This window comes from Bubalus bubalis, chromosome 15 (assembly GCF_019923935.1).
Source record: "Bubalus bubalis isolate 160015118507 breed Murrah chromosome 15, NDDB_SH_1, whole genome shotgun sequence".
Taxonomy (NCBI): domain Eukaryota; kingdom Metazoa; phylum Chordata; class Mammalia; order Artiodactyla; family Bovidae; genus Bubalus; species Bubalus bubalis.
The window spans coordinates 31847711-31868655 of NC_059171.1; positions in this window are offsets into that span (position 1 = coordinate 31847711).

Sequence of the window (20945 nt, forward strand, 5' to 3'; positions counted from 1 at the left end):
AGCTTTTAAAAATGAATACAAACATAAAATATTTAATTTTCATTTGAGTCCAACAGACTTGCACATTCTTCATTATATTTCATTATCAGGAAAAGTTTATATGTTTTATAAAATATTCTCCACTGCATCATTCTCCACCTGGGTCACATCTTGAAATAATAATTTGATCACTAAATGGTGTGGGGAGGGGTTCCAGTGGTCTTATGTAGACCTCTTTACTCTCAGGTGTCAAATGGGCCTCTGAAAACACTGCCATCTTGTGGTCACTCTCTTAAAATGATTCCTGCATATCAGGGCTGCAAAACGGTTACCAGGAAAGACCAAGTTACGTTAAAATGGCCAAGAGTATTAGAATTTTCAAGTGAATTAGCTCATTACTCGTTAGGAATTTAAACACTGCCAATGCTAAAGGAGAAATAGACCTCAACAAAATACATTTTCTTCAAGACAAAGCTAGTTACTTAAATAGAGTGCAAAAGTGTGAGTAGAATAGAGCCAGAATATACATCTGAATATGAAGACACGTGTAGATTTCTACTATCTTGCTTATTTAGTGCTTACTGTTATTATGATGCTCGGTTCTAAGTTCATGGACAATAAACTAATGTAACCTTCAAGTCCTTTAGGAAGATATTTCTTCCTCCCCCTATCTCTATCTCTCTCTCTCTCACACACACACGTATTATATGCTTTATGTTAATATAATATTATATATTATATACATAATATTTAATTCATATATTATTAGTAAGCAATGTTATTAAAGTCTGCCTCATAATATGAAGACACACATTATGAAAATAACTGGATATATTTGCATTTGTCTGGTAGCAATTTAATGAATACCAAAAATTGATAATATTTCTCCTATTACTGCTCTTCAGTTTCCCTTCTCTAAATGACCACTCTTAAAATCACTTGGTGTGTTTATTCTATATAATAGATACTTATGTGTGTCTGATTATATATAATACTCATAGGTATATGTGTGAGTATACATGTATACACATACATAATATCTCAGAAAATACACATTTTTATATGCTAACCTTTGCATTCTAGCTATGAGATATATACCATAGAAATATTAATATTTCTATGCCTTATCTTGTTTTCTGTAAGATGAGAGTAAAAATATTACCTACCTCATCAAATTATTAAAAGAATTAAATATTAAAATTTATATACAATTATGCTCTCAGTCTATAAACTAGCATTTGAAGGAATTCTTAATAGATACATTTTGCTGCTACTGCTGCTGCTGTTATTATCATTTTCTTAACTACTATTAAGGTAATAGAAAAGGACTTGCAAGTAGTTTTCTCAGTCTGACTATAGGAAACACACCATAGAACTATTTTTTGTATCAGAAGGATTCTTTTGTGTCGATGCATAGGACAGTCTGTCAAGTCATATGTGATTTTTCTTATTGCTCAGGGCTGTTGTTAGCACACTAACTCTAGAAGCTCAGACACACCAAGTTGAAAACCCTTATAAATATTTTCTTCTGTTATATGAAGATAAAAACATTCATGTGGATGATAGAACAAAGATGTTTTTTTCAAATTTTGTGTGTTTAAATAATAATACTGGTTTTAAATAATTACTTTGCACAGTGTCACTTATTTCTGATTATGACTGTAGCTATTTTAAATTCATTTTAACAAAGATAAGAAAAAGATTTTGAAGTTACTACAGAATCTTTTTATAAATGTGAACTGTGTTGACGGCAAATTACTGATTTATACAAAATCATGAAAAAAATTTTCTGATGGTCTCCCTAACCATCGTCTTAACTATCTCTAATTTTTATGAGGTGTTGTTATTTCTGATATCAGCAAATGTGTCATTGCACCTTCCCTAAAGACTCGCCAGGGATGCCAGAGCCTGCCAACAGTACACATTAATTTCCAGGAATCAAATCAAGGTCTTACTGAGGTTATCAGGAACTGCTAACAACCAGAAAATGGTACAGTGTCTATGTCTGTGATTCTTATTTTAAGTAGGTCTTACTAAATCTTATCTATTGATCTTATTTAAACACCATTACATTCTTGTGTAATTGACCAATAACAAACATAGTTCCAATTCCATAAACTAGCAGTTTTTTTCACTACATAAATTTATAATATGTGCATTATTTTTCCACTTTGGCATAAAACTAGAATTGGGACACTCAAATCATGACATTTCAATGTACATTTCAATAGCTTGTATTTAAATATTTAATAATATCAATTGGGGTAGCAAAAGTAAAAACAAAACAAAAAAGATTTTTTTTCACAACAAAATGATCATGGTATTAATTCATTTCCCTGCAGTCTAGTTTTCCCACCTGTATCCTGTGAACCTATGTTATCTTAGCACAAGTATCAAAGCAATTCCGAAGAATAAAATCCAAGCAAAATATACCTTTCAAGTATAGATTATGATATATGACTTTACTGTTCCAAAAGGCAGGGACCTCATTGTCACACAAATTTGTTTTTCTAAAGAAAAATATTTTGTGGGCAATTAATGCTAATGCAAGCTTTTGATTCCAATATTGAGGATTGAAGATCAAAATACTATGGAAGTTGATCTTATTGACATAATTCCCCACCCTACTCATTGGTGGACTTATTTAATGTAATTAGTATGAAATATATTATTTTCTAATTTAGACTGCCATATATTCATGTTTTATGTTGTTTCAATAAATGTTATATTTAACTGGAAGTGAACTATTAATCAAAATATTCACAAAGATAGTGAATGACCATGTATGAACCATATATTGTTTAGAGTTGAAATTAACATCACACCTAGTTCAGAAATATTTTATTGAAATTACTCAGCAGCTGTATTAGAAAATTGTCTCTCAAGTGGCCCTGGCAGATTATCATGACTTTCCACTGAACGCACTGAAGAATTTACAGCATTCCATTTACTCTGAAACAATCGAAGGTGAAAAGCAAACCGTAAGATGTCTCCTCATCTAGTTATAGTATTCTGACATGTTATAAGAAAACAAGTCAAACTATTTTAAGTCAATAAATGACTTAAATAATAGCAGGGATGTTTAAGCTGTTGAATACATTTTGTGTTTCCTTTTATTGCCAATTAGAATAGTTTATAGTCACTTAATTATCATGTTTGAAGTGACTGAAAGTCAGAAATGCTGAAACTAAAATAACTTTCCTCAAACTATTAGACATCCTTGGAAATGACCTTTGACAGCTCTTTTCCAGGTGAATGTTTTGGGACACTCACATTACTTGTAAAGTGATCTATAAGAAGGTGACATACTTAGTGATGCATATTTCACATTCTCATTTTAGTGACGATCTGATCTATTCATTCAACAAGACCTATCCAAGATTTCTTCATTATTTCTAAAATAAGGCATAAAGTTCATATTATTAGAAAGAAGCTTCTTTTTATCACTCATCTGTAAATGCAGATTATGTAACAAAGTCATTTGAATGACACTTGTGTTCCACATGTGTCTGAAGGAGTTTGCCTTTTGATAACATTAGCAAAGGGGTTATTGAACAGAGGGGAAAAAAAAGAAAGAAGATGAAAACTGAGGGAGAAGGAGGAGTTTTGAAGGAAATATCCCAAAGCCAAGATCAAAATAACCTCTTACAAACCACATCCCTAATATATAGCCTTGTCTTGTTGGTTAAGAGTGTATTAGATTTTAGTGGTGACTTTCCAATCAAAATGAAAATACTACATTACTTAGTTAAAGTCTTACATACCCCTGTAAAATAATAATCTAATTCTCACTTCTTTAGTGAAAAAAGTCTGAAATATACATCATTGAGAGTGTTTTAAAGATACTCAAGATTAAACTGAATCCAACTGTCTTCAAATAACTATTGAGACTTCTCAGGCCCTCCTGTCTTAATGTTTTCTTTCCCTTATCTCGTGTAACCCTGTATCTCCTGTCTGCCCATCCTTAGGGACCACACCCATAGACTTTTCATAACACAGGGAGACTTACATTAAGTAGTGTATTCTTAAAACTGAAATGATGCCTTGATTATCAGAGAAGAAATAACAAGTGAAGAATATGAAGTTGATTCATTCTTTCAAAGATTTTAGCTTTTATTTACTGACTAGCTCACAAAATATACCAGCTTTCCCCATATCTGCAACAAGCAGGATCTTGAAATGCAATGCTAGTTGGGCAATGTTGTTACATCATGTTGAACAGTTTGCTGGCAGCTGGATTACTTTTAACTGTAAAAGGAAGAGAATCCTATTGATTCACCTCAAAGCAAAATAACTCATATAAACACTAGTGTCAAACTGAATAATAGGTTTTGGACTAAAATGCCCAAATACACACAATTTTTAAAAAATGGAATATGTAGTCAATATACATCTCACATTATGAGTAGAAATTTGTAATTTCTAGTTCACTTACTCTTTATTATATGTACCTAATACTGTGCTTTTCAGAAGAAATTTTACCAAATAATATTGAATACTAATTTTTTTAATTTTTGTATATAGTTTAGGATTATTTTTTCTGTTGCTGCTATTAACAACTAAACATTCTGTTGAAAGACAGCACTAGTACTTATTTGTGGCAGTGAAATTATCTGTAAGTCTCTCTATGTCAAAAATTCCAGCTACTTACAATTGGTAATTTAGGGATTTAAAAATTGTATGTCTTTATCTCATTTCTTTGCTTTGATAAATGGGTTTTCAATTATCATACACTCCAATTTAGAAACATCTGGTGTTACAAAGTTAAAAGTAGTTGTTAAAATTATGTAGAAATATTTCATGCTAGGGAAAAATATATTTGGAAGTAAAATTGCACTGTTGAAATACCTAAACAATTGAGTTAATACAGAAGTAAATTATTTCGGGTAACAATTAATACACACACACACACACACATACACACGCATTACCAGAATTCTTCTAATAAATAAAAAATAACTCTTTGAGAAGCACCAGGATGGTGATATGTTTTCCCTCTTTAAATATTTGTTTCACTATATTTTATGGGGAAGGAAAAATGTGAGGAAAAGTAATGGCTTGAAATATATATAACACCTCTCTGGCAATTATAACACAGGTAGCTCAACCCAGTGTACCAAGCTAGAGGGGTAGGATGGGGTGTTGGGGGATGGGAGAGAGGTCCTAAAGGAAAGGGATATGTATACTTATGGCTGACTGACATTGCTGTATGGCAGAAACCAACACAACAATGTAAAACAATTATGCTCCAATTAAAATTAAAAAAAAAAACAATAAAAGAAATGGTCAGATTAGAAAATGGATATAATCTTTTCAAAATTAAACCCACTAATATATAATATTTAACTTTCCTTTGTTGAAATGTAAATAAATTAACTAAAGGGGAAACCATTTTAAGAAATAAAATAATGAACCTTAGATATTTATACTCTGCTATCATGCATTGGAGAAGGAAATGGCAACCCACTCCAGTGTTCTCGCCTGGAGAATCCCAGGGATGGGGAAGTCTGGTGGGCTGCCGTCTCTGGGGTTGCACAGAGTCGGACATGACTGAAGCAACTTAGCAGCAGCAGCATATGAGTATCATTTGAAAGATCCCATATTCCACTCCTTTATTATTATCTTGCCAGGTTTGTTTGAGTTAGATACAGAAATGATTGACTTACGGTTTGTATGTGCTTTTCTTACAAGATATACTAATAGGCAAAAGATAGAAAAGACAATTTACACAGTATACAGATGGCATATATTAATAACCTTTTGCTTATCAGATTTGAAAATCTTCTAGAGTTAACACAAGAAAACTTTTGAAAATGAAGCATGGAAGAATTTATAGATGGAAGTACTCATTTACACAGTTTGTCAATACTGAAAGGTATTGTAAAATCATTAGCAGGTATATTTACAGTGCTTACTATTGACAGGGCCGCTGTTCAGTGCTCCGAATCTTTCAGTTTATTCATTGCTTCCTTCTCAGTTGCTTCAGTCCTGTCTGACTCTTTGCAATCACAGGGACCATAGCCCGCCAGGATCCTCTGTCCGTGGGATTCTCCAGGCAAAAATACTGGAGTGGGTTGCTATAGCCTTTTCCAAGGGATTTTCCCAACCCAAGAATCAAACCTGTATTTCTTCATTCATTATTCACAGCAAAATTATGAGTTAGATATATTTTATTTATGAAAGAGTACAATTAAGTAACTTAACCACTTGGCTAAATAGTGGCAGAATTTGTGTTTACTATACTATATCATCCATTTCCCTGGTGGTTCAGACTGTGAAAAATATGCCTGCAATATGGGATCGAGAAGATCCCTGCAGAAGGGCATGGCAACCCACTCCAGTATTCTTGCCTGGAGAATCCATGGACAGATGAGCCTAGTGGACTATAGTCCATGTGATCACAAAGATTTGGACACAACTGAGTGACTAACACAGGCATATACTATGTCACCACATTCGAGATTTTGTCCTATCCAAAACATCAAAAAGGCATGAGATGTGCACCAAAAGGACCTTGAAATCTGTTCTATGCAAAATGTCCATGAACATTTTTGGTCCAAGCCATATGGTTTTGCACAGAACCAAATGCCCAAGACCTATTGGCATGAACCAAGTGTTTTCTGGAGGTTTTGGATGGAACCAAACACCTGCTAACCTTTCATCACTAGTAAAACACAACTTCAAACAAAAGAAAGAATAAAAATTTCCCTACCTTTATACAAATTGAATAACAACAGCAATAAAAAGAGTGTAGTGAAGTACAATGATGGCTTTTCAATATTAATGTGAACAGAATTCAAACAAGAAAAAAATTCTAAAATTGAAAATAAGATGAGAAGAGGCAGTGCATGTGTACTCTGTTGTATCTGACTCTGTAACCCCATGGACTGTAGCTTGCCAGGCTCCTCTGTCCATGGGATTCTCTAGGCAAGCATACCAGAGTGGGTTGCCATGCCCTCCTCCAGGGATCTTCCCAACCTAGGATCAAATCTGCATCTCTATGTCTCTTGCATTGGCAGGCAGTTTTTGTTTGTTTGTTTTTACCACTAGCGCTGCCTGGGAAATCTCCAAAATGGGCATAGTTGAAATAATAATTCTATCAATATAAATGAATCTAATTTCATGTTTTGCTGTTTGATTTAGACTAAAGTCATATCATTACATCACAGTATTGTAGCAGAATCTTTTGGATGCAGTGGATTTTAGAAAACGATTCAAATCACTAAAATTCAACAGGATGTTTGATGAAATAAATGCCATAGAATATAAAAACAATAATGATATGAAACACAATCTGTTTCCTATAAGAATCACATTTAAAAATACTCTTGAAAAAATATTCATTATGGACTTCTTTTATTTCCCAGAATAGTGGCAAAAATTCAGAAACCAGTCAGTTAAATTAGAAGGGCTATATTATACTAAATGTATATAAAGCAGGAACTTAAGAATCATCTACATCAGTTTTATTGTGTATTAAGCCGCTGGTTTATTGTATAATGTGAAGGGAACACAAAATTTCTCAGTCCAGCTGAGAGTCATTAGTCTGTTTTTATTGTATCATCTCAGGCAGAAGTGGCCATTTGCATATGAATTTTGTTCAAAAGCATATCTACCCTTTGTCCACTAATATTAATATACATTATATTATGTGCCCAGTAATCTTCTTAAGCCTAAGGATAGAGTAATAAATGACATAAATTCTATGTGTTCAAAGAGCTTACAGTCCTCTGGGAGAGAATAGTCATGCACAATATAAAAGTATATTTGTATATTGTTTGAATTGTGTAAAGGTTGAGTGACGAGTGTTACAGAAGCAAAGGGATGAATTGGCTGACGTTTTCTTGATAAGAAGAATGTGGAAAAGTTAAGGCAAATATCTTCACCTGGTTGTAGAATATAAACATAACAGTAGTGCTCCACAGTCAAGGGCATGAACTGCTTTTAGAAACACAGCATATTCAAAGGTAAATGGAAGGGCTGTTACAGGTTTGGGGAAGAGCAAGACATTTTGTGTGACAAAGTACAGTGAGTTTTGTGGTTCATTTCAAATTATTTAAATCCACTCAGCTTTGGTTTCCACAGTGGTATATTATAAATTAGAATAATTTCTGAACTTGAATCTTATTTTTGATGAGTATAAACAAGGTAGGTACCTATAGCAAATGACCTGGCTTAATAAATGCCAGCTCTCTTTATTACCACTGTGTGAGCAGAGGGTAATAATTATCTCTGAAGAGGAAAATTCAAAATGAGATATAATCCTTACACTCAATAAAATTAAAGTTCTATCCTAGTTATCTTGATTATGTTTACATTTACATAGATTAAAACAGAAATTGTGATATAAATTGATAAGTGGACCAAGGCAACCTTAATGATTCTCTCAGCCTGACTAAACTTCAGACAGGCTTCCTCTTGACTCCAGGCCATGACTCCCATAAGAGCGTTTCTTTAGAACATTTACAATTGTGAATTCCTTCTCTGCATCTTGAGATATAAACATTGTTCACAGCTTCGTGGCCTGTTTCACAGCATAAGAATGCCTGTGCAAGGGACCTGGGAAGCATTTCTCTGAAATGCCATTGTCATCGAAAATAGCACCCCCACCTCACAGTCTCCATGGGAAGGTAGCAGTCTAACTTTTGTGGGTGCTTTGCTCCAAGCTATAAAACTAACCTTGTCATAAAGATAGGAGATGTTTACTATTCTTTGTAAAAAACCAATTAGCACAAGTGACACAGGAAGCCCCACCCCAGGTCTTAAAACTTCTCCAGTTTATTCTTTCAGGGAAGGTGAATTCAGGATGAGTTCTGGTCTCTCTGCCTTATTTGCAATAGCCTTGAATAGTCATCTTTGCCTGAGTAACTTCAGTGCAATTTTAGTTTTGACAAAATGAATGGAGTATCACCATTTATAGTCAAAATTAAGAGATGATTTTTTAAAAATTAGAAAAAGATAGATGAAGATGCACAATAGTGATAAATGCTGAGAGAAACAGAAGTTGTAAAAGTATTTTCTTTAGGGAACAGAATAAAAAACTAGACAAATTTGGAGCAGGGGACAGGGATTTTTTATTATAAGCCTGGTAGAACTATTTTTATTTATAAATTATGAACATATATCACATGTTAAAATTTTTATAATTAAATTTTAAAGACACCAAAGCAGAAAAATTCAGTTAATTAAGCACTAGGGAAATTAGATTAAAATAACCTCATAAAATTTAACATATATTAAATCATAGTTAAATTTGCATAATACCTTTCTTGCTTACTAATGCCTCCCTATACATTCTTTCTAATTTATGCTTCTTTCTAAAAACATTCCCAATAATAACAATGCCATCAATTTTAATACTGTGCACTTTCTAGTGCTTTTTATTTTTCAATGTGCTTTCATATAATTTTTCATTATAATTGTAATGGGTGTCTCAGTCACCAAGCTAAAAAAGCAGAAATATGTTTGAGAGAGAGAGGGGAAGAGAAACAGAAACAGGTATGTCCACACCATTTACTGAGAAAGCTACCTGTCTTTTCTTTCAGTGCATGCATGCATGCTCAGTCACTTAAGTCCTGTCGGACTCTTTGCAATCTAATGGACTGTAGACTGCCAGGCTCCTCTGTCCATGGGGATTCTCCAGGCAAGAATACTGGAGTGGGTTGCCATGCCTTCCTCCAGGGGATCTTCCCAACCTAGGAATCGAACCCAGGTCTCCTTCATGGTGGACAGATTCTTTACCTGTCTGAGCCACCAGGGAAGCAGGGTAAATGGTGAAATAACTCAGGTGAGTCTGTTTAGGTGCGTTGTTTATCCTGTCTCACTGGTGCCTTGGCTCTAGTATCACATAACCTTAATCAATTCACCTTTATGATAAAGTTTGCCATCTTGAATCTTAAACTTTTTTTTCTAAGGTTGTCTACCTTATTCTAGTCCCTTTCATGATAATATATAATTTAGATTAAATTTGTCAATTTCAAAAGCTTGAGATTTCACTTGGGTGTGCAGTTGATTTATAATCAATTGGGAACAATTAGCATATTTAAAGGACCGACTCTACCATTCCATGATTGTTATATTCTGCTTGCTTGTGATATCTTAAATTTGTTTCAGTGGCTGGTAGTTTAACTACAAATAAAAGGTTGTGAATTTTGTAAATTTAAAATTTTGTAAGTATTGTTAAGTTTTTGAAGAAAATCTGCTTTTAGTATCAGAGAAGACAATGGCAAGCCACTCCAGTACTCTTGCCTAGAAAATCCCATGGATGGAGGAGCCTGGTAGGCTGCAGTCCATGGGGTCGCTACGAGTCGGACGCGACTGAGCAACTTCACTTTCACTTTTCACTTTCATGCATTGGAGAAGGAAATGGCAACCCACTCCAGTGTTCTTGCCTGGAGAATCCCAGGGACGGCAGAGCCTGGTGGGCTGCCGTCTATGGGGTCGCACAGAGTCGGACACGACTGAAGCGACTTAGCAGCAACAGCAGCAACACTCGCTAAGTAAGATTTTTAGCCACTATCTGCTTAGCACTCCCAACTCTTTCCTCTGTGGCTTAGTTTTTTCATAAGCTTGGAGTCATTTAGTATTGTTCACACAGTCTGAAACTCCTTGCCTTTGTTTTTTACTGCATAATCACAACCAAATGAGTAATCATTGTTGTTTGTCTGACATCTATCTATTCACTCAACAAAAGGAATAAAAAGCAAATGAATGTGTTGCTTTTTTAGAATGAAGGTGAAGTAACTTATAGCAGATTTGCAAATTATATAATTAGTTCATTATTAGAAAAATAACTTGGAAGAATTTGATGCTTCTTTTTCAAATAATAAACTACAAAGATTAACAATCTGTTTTATACAGTAGTTTATATTACTGGTACGGGTGTCATGTATGGACTTGACTATGTTATATTTGCCAAAGACTCAATTTTCCTATATCTAAAGCTAACACAAGGAAAGCAATTTCTGAGAATTTCAGATAAGTACAACTACCACATATTGGGTTTTCTAAACTCTAAGTATACTAAATTTAATGTAAACTATTCTTTCCTTAATTTCTCCATTTGAAATACAATAAAAATATGTACTTTACAGGGGCTATGTTAAAATTTGAATTAAATTATATTTTAGAAACACCTAAAACCTGGCAACTACAAACATTTTATTGTACTACTGGGTGGGATCTTTCAGTGGAATTCCTGTTGGTGCACTTCAGCTGAATACTTCTCTAGAAGGCATAGTGTTTTGGAAAATGATGAGGGTAAAAATAATAAATATAGCCTTTGGAAGAAAACAAAAATTCAACTTTTGTCCTTAAAATTGATGAAGTTAATACACATATTTATTAAGTCAGAAGAAGTAAAAAGTGTGCTTCACAATTTAAAACACTTAACATGAACCCATGGTCTTCTAAACTTCCTTATCCCTAATTCTGATATCATTCTTATTCAACTCTGAAGCCCTTATCTGCAAATTCCTTAATTCCACCTCAAAACAAATCCTTGACTTTTGGATATAGTACCTCTACATTTGCCTCAATAGATTTATACTGTGTATTCCTTGACTCTTTTCTAAATTAACAGAAAAAAAATGGAGATTATTTTAAAGCTACTATATATAAAGAAACCATACCTATGTATCTATCATCTGTGTCTATCTGTGTGTGTGTGTGTGTGTGTGTGTGTATATACATATATAATATATTATTTTTGTTAGAATTTGTATCTGCTTTTTTGTGTGTATGTCTGTGTACAGCAAATTAAATCAAAATACATTATAAAATGAAACTAAGGCATATATTACATGTATGATATACATGTTCATGTGTACACATGCAAGTTCTATATACACATTGATTTATGTACAACCAAAGATTGAACAGAAGAATTGCTTCTAAGCCCTTTGATCAGGATCTTTCTGTTTCTTGTGTTAATTCCCCACATCTGATATTTCTTTTTCATTATACCCCACCAACAAGTCTGACAACTTTTATTGGGGAAAAAAAATTCCTTTATTATAGGAGTCACCCAGGCAGACCATGTTTTTTCCAGAAAACTAGCCTTTATGCAGGTAAATATTGCTAAGCCTTTCTATCTTTTCATTATGTGAACACTTACATGAGTTGCTATATGTAGATAGAGTTCTTAAAATTTTCTAAACCTAAGTAAAGGCTTAGAATTGATTTGAGTCTAAAAGCAAGACTTTTAATTGCCTTTCATCAATTCTCATCAGTGATAAATTCCCAAATCTTCTTTTAGTCATAATTAGCACCCTTACTTTTCATAAATATCATATTTAGTTTGAAGTTGCCATTATCATATACTCTACAAAAATAATATTTAAAACAATTGTTATAAACGATAAATGAATTTTAAAAGTGACCACGTATGGAAATGTAAAGTAAATAATATTTCTATCGTGGACTACAAGAAAATGTATATTTTATGAGAATTGGTGAATTATATTTGCAAATATTTTCCAGTAGAAGTGTAATGAATTTTTTCTCAGTTAATGTAAGTTTTATTAATGTTCTTAGATTGTCATTTTCCATTTTGGGAACCCCTATATAGATTACCTATACATAAATAGTGTTCTTAATTTCTTTTAAATCTGAGCAAAGCTTAAACTTAATAGGAAAGAATTATATTAATACAAATTGTAGATTTGAATGTTTGTGTGATACTCCCACAAAATAATCTAAAGCAAAATATATAATACTTTTGAATTTGATAACTTGGGGAAAAAACCTTACTCTACTCTTCAATGTCTATTATCCTTGAATGCAGAACTTTTATCACAATATTATTTTAGTATCTTAAAATGAGTTCTATGTGCAGGCAATGTAATTTACAAATAAAAATGAATCTCTGAGATACACAGTAATATGTCCAAGGTCAAATAGTTAATTAGTAAACAAAGCTAAATTTCGAATATATTTTCCCTTATATTCTTTGCTTTTTTTTTTGAGAATAGTGGGATATTACAGTGAATCTTAGTAACATAAGTATTACAATGATTTTTTTTCTTGAATGAATGAATCTTAGGATTTAGAAAACTCATAGACCAAATACAGGCTTAGACACCTTGAAATTAACTCATAATAAATTCTATGAAAGTCTGATAGACAATGTGTTTATAGCTGTCATGCACCTAGCAAATACTTACTAGTACTGGAGGCTATGTTTCCATGTATAATGCATGAACTCAGGCTGTCGAATCCATGTATGTCAGAAATGCAGTCATACTTTTTTTTTTAAAGGTTTTATGCTTTCAGAATATTCTGCATAACTCACCTTCACCTTCAGGCATCCTTTAGATGGATTCACAAAGCTGGAAGAGAAATTTGTTCATTCTAACGGCCACCCATCCCACAAGTAACATGCATCAGGAGATGAAGTTATGTAGAAAGAGCTTATTATCCTCTAGGCATATGAAAAAATTGCCTTTTCTTTTTCAGCCACTCTTAAAGAGACTTAGAAACAATGATATGAGCTGTGTTGTAAACGGTCATAGAGAATAAATTAAGCATTCTACCTTGTCATGATACAAAGAACAAATAAAAGTTTCCAAATAAGGCAATTGATGTTTGTTCCCTAACTAATAACAACGTGGATTTTAAGAATTCACCAAAGCATTTGATTTTTGGTTTAGCAAAATGGTTAAGGACATTGGCTCTGGTAACAGTCTCAATTCTGATCTTGCCTCTGTGCAACTTAACTTTTACAACTTTGGGCAAGTTCCTTAACGCTACTGTCATTTAGTTTTCTCTTCAGGAAAATTGGGCTGATAATATATGCCTCATAAGTTTAAGTACTGAGTTATTACCTTTGTAATACTTAGAGTCTGCCAGGTATAAAACAAATGTTTAGGAAATTTTAGTTTTTCTTATGAATATTTAGTGAGTCTCTAGCTCAAATATAGGGTAATATAAACTAAGCTGTTACATTTATGCTCAAGGCAGAGCTGTCATTGCATACTGTAGCACATTGTCAGCTAAAAACAAAAACAGTGTCAAAAGAAATGTAAACACAGAAAATTAAAAAGACATTTATATGCTCAAATGTAAGATTAATATCTTCATAAGCCAGAAATAAAATAGAAACTACAGGAAGTGAGTGGGTCTGAAAGCATCACTCTGCAGTATTCTGAGCTAGAGACCTGCAGTGGAGGCCAGGAGATTATGCAGACTGAACTATACATAAGATATGGGATACTGGAGCCAGCTTCACTGCTTTAGGCAAATGTATGTTGAAGTCCTCATGAATGGTGATGAAAAATAACTTGACCATTAATGAAGGTCTTTGATTTTATCAGAAACTGTAGATACAAGATAAGCTAGAGCTAGTAGGAAAAGGCAAAACACACACTTGAAAGGCAGATTTAGCTAACTCTAACAGTTGACTCGATGGACGTGACTCTCAGTGAACTCCGGGAGTTGGTGATGGACAGGGAGGCCTGGCATGCTGCGATTCATGGGGTCGCAAAGAGTCGGACACGACTGAGCGACTGATCTGATCTGATCTGATCTGAACAGTTTTATGATGGTTTATAATACCTATGTGTGTGTATGCGTGCTCAGTCATGTCTGACTGTTTGCAGTCCCATGGACTATAACCCATCAGGCTCCTCTGTCCATGGGATTTTCCAGGCAAGAATTCTGGAGTGGGTTGCCATTTCCTTCTCCAATAATAACTATAAACCTGTAAGACTTCATTCTAGATTGGGGACTTGTCAGATTCAGATAGAAGAATGTAAAATGGCTAACAAGAAAAGAGAATAAATCAATTATACTTCAATAAAAGTTTAAAAAAGAAGCAAAAATATTAATAAAAGCAATACAAAATGAAAACATTTCCCACTCAAAATAAATCTACAAACCAAAGTTACAAAGCACATGAATCAGCAAAAGGTTACAAACATATCCTACAAAAATCAACACAAGGCATGAATTTATTTAAGATGAATTTAATTTTTAGGATCAACATAAGATTTAAAATATGCATAATTATGAAACTCAAATTCAAAAAGACCATAAAAATAAATGGGAAACCAATATAGTTAGATATGATGGAAGAAGAAATAAGAATGAAAATTATAAACAATAAAATTGGTATTTACTAGAAAATGTAATTCTTTTCTTTTCTCTTGTGAAGAGGTAATTAGTGAATTGAAATATAATATTTAGCATTAACTCAGAATTTATTACAGAGAGCTAAGGATACAAAATAAAGAAAAGGTAAGAGGAATGACTAGGCTGTGCCTGCATTCTTAAGTAAGAATTTCAGAGAATGTAAGAAATGTCAGAGTTACAAAGTTTAAAGAGATAATTATCAAGAGTTTAGCAGAAGTAAAAATCAGAGAAATTAATATCAAGCGCAGGATAATGTAAGTATAAATCCACAAGAACACATGCTGTAGAATCACTGAAGGAAAAACACATATAAAAAAAGAAAGCCTTAAAAATAAAAAACTATGAGAGAAAACTGGTTATTTACAAAGGAACTACATGTAGACTACAGCAGATAGATGAACAGTGCATCAGTTTCATTTATCTAATACTCAAATATTTGTCAATTTCCTACTGTTGGCCTGACACTGGAATCCATGCCCTGGAGAGAGTACGAAGAAGAGAAGTCAGTTCCTGCTGTCATGGAACATATTACATTCTAGTTGGAGAACAAAAATTAATAGTGTGTGTGTGTGTGTATATATACACACACACATTCTAGGCCAGAAAACTGAATCTAGCATGTAAAAAAATAAGCCATTACAAAATGATAGGGAAAATATATTTTCAGGCATATGAAAATAAAGTTTATATTTAAAAAATTGCCAAATAAAGAATAAACACATTATAAGAATGTACATTTTTAAAATCTACTGAGCCACAATATCAAGAAAGACAGAAAAATATTTGGTCACTTTGGCAAATACAGAAAGAAAATCATTAAAATGCAGTTATTTTTCATAAGTTTTAAAAATTTCTAAGCTATGCATTTTTTGAAGACTGTAAAGTGATGAAATTCTGGCTTATATGACCAAACTCGCAACTTTATAGCATTACAATACATACATCTTACATTGATGTTAAGGTAATAAAACAGAATCTATGGGCCACAAATAAATTAGGCTTCTATTTGATAAAATATACTTTCAGACTTCTAATATAATAAATAGAATAAAGAAAATATGCATTAAAGAGAAACATGCATGCAAACATTTTTTTCTTCATTTTTATTTTTTAATTGAAATAGTTGATTTATAACATATTAGTTTCAGTGTACATCTTTTTTTAAAGGTAATTACACAGAATCAAGTTACTCGTGATAGAAGAGGCTGAGAAACTAGTCAGGAGACATTGAAGCTATCTTAATAAAATAATAATAATGACAATAATCAAAATAATACAGGGAAGCAGAAAGTCATGGCTATCTCCAGAGCTGGAGGTCAAAGGAGGAGACTGGGTTAACAGAGCAGAGGCACTGGAATCAACTTGCAGAAGTTAAGTTCTCTGGACCTGTCTAACAGGAACTAGCCCTGTAAAGAGATGCAGCTGCTCCCAGTGACATGTCCCAAGCAGAAGACGAAGGGAAAATATGAGTCCTCTCCTGTTCAGTTTCCTCTCCATGTTTTTAAACAGCCTGAAAAAGGCTGTCACTAGGACTCACAGGAGTCAGCCCCCATTTCAAGCAGAAATGAGAATCAGAAAAGTTTAGAAATGTGTCTCAGAGCAAGCAGTGCTACAAGAAAAGAAGAAAAATATCCTAAATTTATATTACATGCACAAGAACAAGTTCACATTACTGAAAATCTAAATGTGAATAGTAAAACTTCAAAGGTATCAGATAAAACAGTATCATTGTAATATTTTCTAGGAAAGTTTTCTTAAAACAGAAGTGTGAAAATCATAAATAAAATATTGATTTTGATATATGGCAAAACCAATACAATGTTGTAAAGTTAAAAAATAAAATTAAATTAAATTAAAAAAAATTAAAAATATATAAAAAATCCCTGATAGCATATCCTAAATATATATATATATATATATATATATATATATATATGTATGCATTTTACTATATTACTTCTAAAATTTACTTTATGGCATAAAAAAATTTATATATATATATATATAAAAATTAGAAGAAACCTTTTCAGTGCATCTAAATCCTAATGAATTACTTTTCGCAGCTGCTGCTAAGTCGCTTCAGTCGTGTCCAACTCTGTGCGACCCCATAGACGGCAGCCCACCAGGCTCCCCCGTCCCTGGGATTCTCCAGGCAAGAATACTGGAGTGGGTTTCCATTTCCTTCTCCAGTGCATGAAAGTGAAAAGTAAAAGTGAAGTCACTCAGTTGTGTCCAACCCCTAGCAACCCCATGGACTGCAGCCTACCAGGCTCCTCCACCCATGGGATTTTCCAGGCAAATACTGGAATACTGGAGTGGGATGCCATTGCCTTCTCCAAAATTACTCTCTAGAATATGCAAAATCCTAAAAATTAATGAGGGGGGCTTCCCAGGTGGCACAGTGTTAAAGAATCTGCCTGCTAATACAGGAGATGAAGTTTCATTCCTGGGTCAGGAAGATCCCCTGGAGAAGGAAATGGCAAGGCACTCCATTCATTATTCCTGCCCGGGAAAGCCCATGGACAGAGGAGCCAGGTGCTTAAAGTCCATGGGGTCTCAAAGAGTGAGACATGACTGAATGACTGAGCATACACAAAAAAATTACTGAGAAGAGATAAATAGCCTAAGATATAAAAGACCAAAAGATGAAGGAAATCCAGTGTTCCAATAAAATATAAGAACACATTTATACTACAATATACAGTCATCCCCCAACTCATCAGATTAGCCTCAATTAAAAAACCTGAAAACATAATATTATTGAAAATGCACTTCAACAGATGCTCATAAACTTCTGGTAGGAATGTCAGAATTACTATTATGAACAATTTGGTGTTAGTGAAGAGAAATGAACTCAGGCATAGAAAAATCATATAATTTGCCTGTGATTCATAGTTAGTATGTGGGGAACATGGATTTTAATTCCAGTTGTGATCTTAAATTTCCATGACTATACTCTATAAAGGGCTTCCCTGGTGGCTCTGACAGTAAAGAATCTGCCTTCAATGCAGGAGACTTGGGTTCCATCCTTGGGTTGGGCAGATCCCCTGGAGAAGGGAATGGCTGCTGCTGCTGCTGCTAAGTCACTTCAGTCATGTCCGACTCTGTGCGACCCCATAGAGGGCAGCCACCAGGCTCCCCCATCCCTGGCATTCTCCAAGCAAGAACACTGGAGTGGGTTACCATTTCCTTCTCCAATGCACGAAAGTGAAAAGTAAAACTGAAGTCACTCAGTTGTGTCCAACTCCTAGTGACCCCATGGACTGCAGCCCACCAGGCTCCTCAGTCCATGGAATTTTTCAGGCAAGAGTACTGGAGTGGGGTTCCATGAAGGGAATGGCTACAGACTCCAGGATTCTTGCCTGGAGAATTCCATGGACAGAGGAGGTTAACAGGCTACAGTCCTTGGGGTCACAAAGAGTCAGACAAAACTGAGTAACTAACACTTTCCCTTTCATATTCTACAAAGCTATGATGATAAATAAGAATATTTATTGTAAAGAGCAGTAACTTACTGAAATGATCACTGAACTGTTGAAAAAGTTTGTTTACCAAGTTAAGAGGTGTGTATGCATGGGTAGAATCATTTTGAAGAAGGTGTAAACTGAGGCAACTCTATTAATCAGAAAATATTCTGATTTTGAGATGGATAAGCATTTTTATGACCAACTTAGATAGCATATTAAAAAGCAGAGACATTACTTTGTCAACAAAGGGCCATCTACTCAAGGCTATGGGTGTTCCAGTGGTCATGTATGAATGTGAGAGTTGGACTATAAAGAAAGTTGAACACAGAAGAATTGATGCTTTTGAACTGTGGTGTTGGAGAAGACTCTTGAGAGTCCCTGGGACTGCAAGGAGATCCAACCAGTCCATCCTAAAGGAGACCAGTCCTGGGTGTTCATTGGAAGGACTGATGCTAAAGCTGAAACTCCAATATTTTGGCCACCTGGTGTGAAGAGCTGACTCATTTGAAAAGACCCTGATGCTGGGAAAGATTGAAGGCAGGAGGAGAAGGGAACGACAGAAGTTAAGATGGTTGGATGGTATCACCAACTCAATGGACATGGGTTTGGGTAGACTCCAGGAGTTGGTGATGGACAGGGAGGCCTGGCATGCTGCGGTTCATGAGGTCTCTAAGAATTGGACACAACTGAATGACTGAATTGAACTGAAAGATTATTTTCCATTTACAGTCGTTACAAAATATTGTCTATATTCCCTGTGTTGTATAAAACAGTCTGTCTTATGCCCAATATTTGTATTCCCCATATCCAACTGCACTCCTAAGTTGCCCCTCTCCCACACTGGTAACTGTTAGCTTGCTCTCTGTACCTGGGTCTTGCTTCTTTTTTGTTATATTCATTAGTTTGTTGTATTTTTATACTTCACATATAAGTGATATCCTACAGTATTTGTCTTTCTAATTTATTTAACGTAGCATAATGCCTTCCCAGTCCATCCATGTTGCTGAAAATGGCAAAATTTCATTCTTTTTTATGATTATATCATGCTAAGTCACTTCACTTGTGCCCGACTCTAACCTAATGTCTTCAACAGATGGATGGAATAACATATAGTATATTATATATCACTTCTTTGTCTTATGTATTACATACCACTTCTTTGTCCACCCATTTGTTGATGGACACTTAGGTTACTTCCATATCTTGACAGTAGTAAATAATGCTATAATGAACATTGGGGTACATGTATCTTTTCAAATTAGTGTGTTTTTTTTGGGGGGGGTGCGTATATACTTAGGAATGGAATTGCTGGGTCATATGGTAGTTCTATTTTCCATTTTTTGAGAAACCTCCATAAAGTTTCCCACAATGACTCTCCCAATATACATTCCCACCAACAGTGTATAAAGTTACCTTTTCTCTTCCTTGCCAGTTTTTGTTATTTGTATATTTTTTATTATAGCCATCCTGAAACAGGTATGAGGTGATACCTAATTTTGGGTTTTTATTTGCATTCCCTGACAATTAATGATGTTGAATATCTTTTCAAGCGCCTATTGGTCATCTGTATGTACTCTTTGGAAAAATGTCTAATTAGGTCTCTGCCAATTTCTTTTTTTTAAAATAATGTTAAGTTATATGAGCTATTTATATATGTTCAATATTAATCCCTTATCAGCTGCATCATTTGTAAATATCTTCTCCTGCCGGGAGCCGGCGAGAGACATTCCACTCGTGACAAAGGTCATGAGGAAGGGGGCTCGGCATACGCAAAGGCGGGATCGAGCCTCGGGAGTGCCCCCGGATATTCTCGAGCATCTACCCCCCAAAAAACCAGAGTCTGCCTACTTTATTGCTTTGTGCTCTCACCTCTGACTTTACTGGGGGCTGTCCCCCACCACCATCTCACTCTCTCTGTCAAAGAGTTAACTTACAGCTCCAATTAATAAAGTTCCTGGGCAATTAGGAGTGTTTAAATCCAAACCCCTCAGATGGCTCTCTAACTCGCCTGACAAGTTTACCCGGACACCTACAGCTATGCATACGATTGTTTACAGTCTCCCAGCCTCCAGAGGCACGGGAAGCTTAAGATATTCAAATAGCTTAGAGCCTCTCAGAGAATTAGAAACTGTCAGAATAAAACTAGTAAAAGATTTCATTGATGAGCCAATGTTTGTTGCCAAGTTTTCACATCCCCTGAATTGTATCCTTGAATGTGCATTAATTAATATAGTTGGTATGTAGAAAAAATAAGTAGTGGCCTGGTGTTAGTAACTTTAGACCCTTAAGGTAGTAAATTCTTTCCTTTGTAAACCCATTACACATCCACCCTATAGGAACGTAATCTTATCTTCGGAAGATGGCGCCAAA